Here is a 3,212-nt window from a genome sequence, read left to right on the forward strand (position 1 = left end):
CCTCTGGATCATCCAGATGGTCATTGGCAACCTTCAGACGGGCCTGGACATGCGCTGACTTGAGCAGGGGGACCTTGCGTGCGCTGCAGGATTTTAATCCATGACGGCGTAGTGTGTTACTAATGGTTTTCTTTGAGACTGTGGTCCCAGCTCTCTTCAGGTCATTGACCAGGTCCTGCCGTGTAGTTCTGGGCTGATCCCTCACCTTCCTCATGATCATTGATGCCCCACGAGGTGAGATCTTGCATGGAGCCCTAGACCGAGGTTGATTGACCGTCATCTTGAACTTCTTCCATTTTCTAATAATTGCGCCAACAGTTGTTGCCTTCTCACCAAGCTGCTTGCCTATTGTCCTGTAGCCCATCCCAGCCTTGTGCAGGTCTACAATTTTATCCCTGATGTCCTTACACAGCTCTCTGGTCTAGGCCATTGTGGAGAGGTTGGAGTCTGTTTGATTGAGTGTGTGAACAGGTTGTCTTTTATATAGGTAATTAGTTCAAACAGGTGCAGTTAATACAGGTAATGAGTGGAGAACAGGAGGGCTTCTTAAAGAAAACCTAACAGGTCTGTGAGAGCCGGAATTCTTACTGGTTGGTAGGTGATCAAATACTTATGTCATGCAATAAAATGCAAATTAATTACTTAAAAATCATACAATGTGTTTTTCTGGATTTTTGTTTTAGATTCCGTCTTTCACAGTTGAAGTGTACCTATGATAAAAATGACAGACCTCTACATGCTTTGTAAGTAGGAAAACCTGCAAAATCGGCAGTGTATCAAATACTTGTTCTCCCCACTGTATACTGAGATCATGTGACAGATCATGTGACACTTAGATTGCACACAGGTGGACTTTATATAACTAATTATGTGACTTCTGAAGGTAATTGGTTGCACCAGATCTTATTTAGGGGCTTCATAGCAAAGGGGGTGAATACATATGCACGCACCACTTTTCCATTATCTGTTTTTTTGAATTCTTTGAAACAAGTTATTTTTTTCATTTCACTTCACCAATTTGGACTATTTTGTGTATGTCCATTACATCAAATCCAAATAAAAATCCATTTAAATTACAGGTTGTAATACAACAAAATAGGAAAATATGCCAAGGGGATGAATACTTTTGCAAGGCACAGTAGCTGTAATCACTGCCAAAAGTGATTCTAACATGTACTGAGTCAGGGGTGTGAATACTTATTTAAATGACACATTTCTGTATTTCATTTTCAATAAATTTGCGAAGATTTCTAAAAACATGTTTTCACTTTGTCATTATGGGGTATTGTATGTAGATGGGTGAGATTTTTTATTTATTTAATCCATTTTGAATTCTGGCTGTAACACAGCAAAATGTGGAATAAGTCAAGGGGTATGAATAATTTCTGAAGGCACTGTACAACACAACACAACAGTAGCTAAATTGAATGGATGTCCTGTTATGATGAAAATCATTGTGGGAAGTTATATCAAGAGGCATTCAGCCATGGCATTGTAAACATTATTTTGGTTAGCTAACATTAGTATAACTAGCTAGCTACTTCTGGGAACTCACCACTCGAATCACAGAGAATTCAGTTAAAAAACATGCCTGTCTCAATATAATCTTAGAGGTTCTGCAACTCTGCTGAATAAAAGTTGGTTTAGTTTTGGTTCTCTTTTCTTGAAAATGTTGAAATATGTATCGCCCCAGTTGACCGATATCTGGAAATGTCAGTCAAAAAAGAGGAAGGTGAAGGGACAGATACAGTATAACCTTTACCAACTGAGAGGGATGAACTGAAAAGTACTGATGCTATGGATAATATTTATGCTAATGTTAATGCTGACAATGTGGCAGGAAGGCAACAATTTGGTAAGATAAAAATACAGCACACACATCTTTCACAACCTGCTAAGCTGTATCACAGTAAGCTGTAAATCATGTTTTTGATCCTCAGCTAAGAGTAACCTCCTCAGAGGTGCTGTAGTGTGTCTGGGGCTGCTGTGTGTTCTTCTACTGGCTGGGATCATAGGCCTTTGTGTCCACTGTGAGTTTACCCAGTTTTATATCATTGATAGTCAGGTTGTTTTAGTGTGAGTATTTTGGTCATTGCTTTTTATGTTTCTTTGCAGACAACAGAGTGGCAGGTGACTTTGAGGAAGAGCAGACTAAGTTATTGAGAGAGACAGACCAGCTAAAGACGGAGAAAGACCAGCTACAGACGAAGAGAGACCAGCTACAGACAGATCAATTAATAAGTCAACGTGCATGAGAAAACATAGATAATAAAACAAACCTGCAACAAAGCATGCTGGGAAATATGATAATGAAACCCCTCCCAAGTCTTTTTCACTCTGAGAGATGATGGGAAACTAAACACTAGTGTTTAAAATCTGAACACTTAGGAGATATACAGTGGAGAGAACAAGTATTTGATACACTGCCGATTTTGCAGGTTTTCCTACTTACAAAGCATGTAGAGGTCTGTAATTTTTATCATAGGTACACTTCAACTGTGAGAGACGGAATCTAAAACAAAAATCCAGAAAATCACATTGTATGATTTTTAAGTAATTAATTTGCATTTTATTGCAAGACATAAGTATTTGATACATCAGAAAATCAGAACTTAATATTTGGTACAGAAACCTTTGTTTGCAATTACAGAGATCATACTTTTCCTGTAGGTCTTGACCAGGTTTGCACACACTGTAGTAGGGATTTTGGCCCACTCCTCCATACAGACCTTCTGCAGATCCTTCAGGTTTCGGGGCTGTCACTGGGCAAAACGGACTTTCAGCTCCCTCCAAAGATTTTCTATTGGGTTCAGGTCTGGAGACTGGCTAGGCAACTCCAGGACCTTGAGATGCTTCTTACGGAGCCACTCCTTAGTTGCCCTGGCTGTGTGTTTTGGGTCGTTGTCATGCTGGAAGATCCAGCCACGACCTATCTTCAATGCTCTTACTGAGGGAAGGAGGTTGTTGGCCAAGATCTCGCGATACATGGCCCCATCCATCCTCCCCTCAATACGGTGCAGTCATCCTGTCCCCTTTGCAGAAAAGCATCCCCAAAGAATGATGTTTCCACCTCCATGCTTCACGGTTGGGATGGTGTTCTTGGGGTTGTACTCATCCTTCTTCTTCCTCCAAACACGGCGAGTGGAGTTTAGACCAAAAAGCTCAATTTTTGTCTCATCAGACCACATGACCTTCTCCCATTCCTCCTCTGG

The 3,212-nt window shown here is 40.6% G+C and overlaps 1 long non-coding RNA gene across 1 annotated transcript; it reads left to right on the top strand.

Annotated features, from left to right (window-relative positions):
• The first annotated feature begins 1,773 nt into the window (after positions 1–1,773).
• Positions 1,774–2,295, top strand: LOC123492000. Its single transcript, XR_006661577.1, has 3 exons — positions 1,774–1,855; positions 1,941–2,030; positions 2,116–2,295. It is a non-coding gene; the product is annotated as an uncharacterized LOC123492000 (long non-coding RNA).
• Positions 2,296–3,212: the final 917 nt, after the last annotated feature.

The sequence above is a fragment of the Coregonus clupeaformis genome, chromosome 11, assembly GCF_020615455.1.
Source record: "Coregonus clupeaformis isolate EN_2021a chromosome 11, ASM2061545v1, whole genome shotgun sequence".
Lineage (NCBI taxonomy): Eukaryota > Metazoa > Chordata > Actinopteri > Salmoniformes > Salmonidae > Coregonus > Coregonus clupeaformis.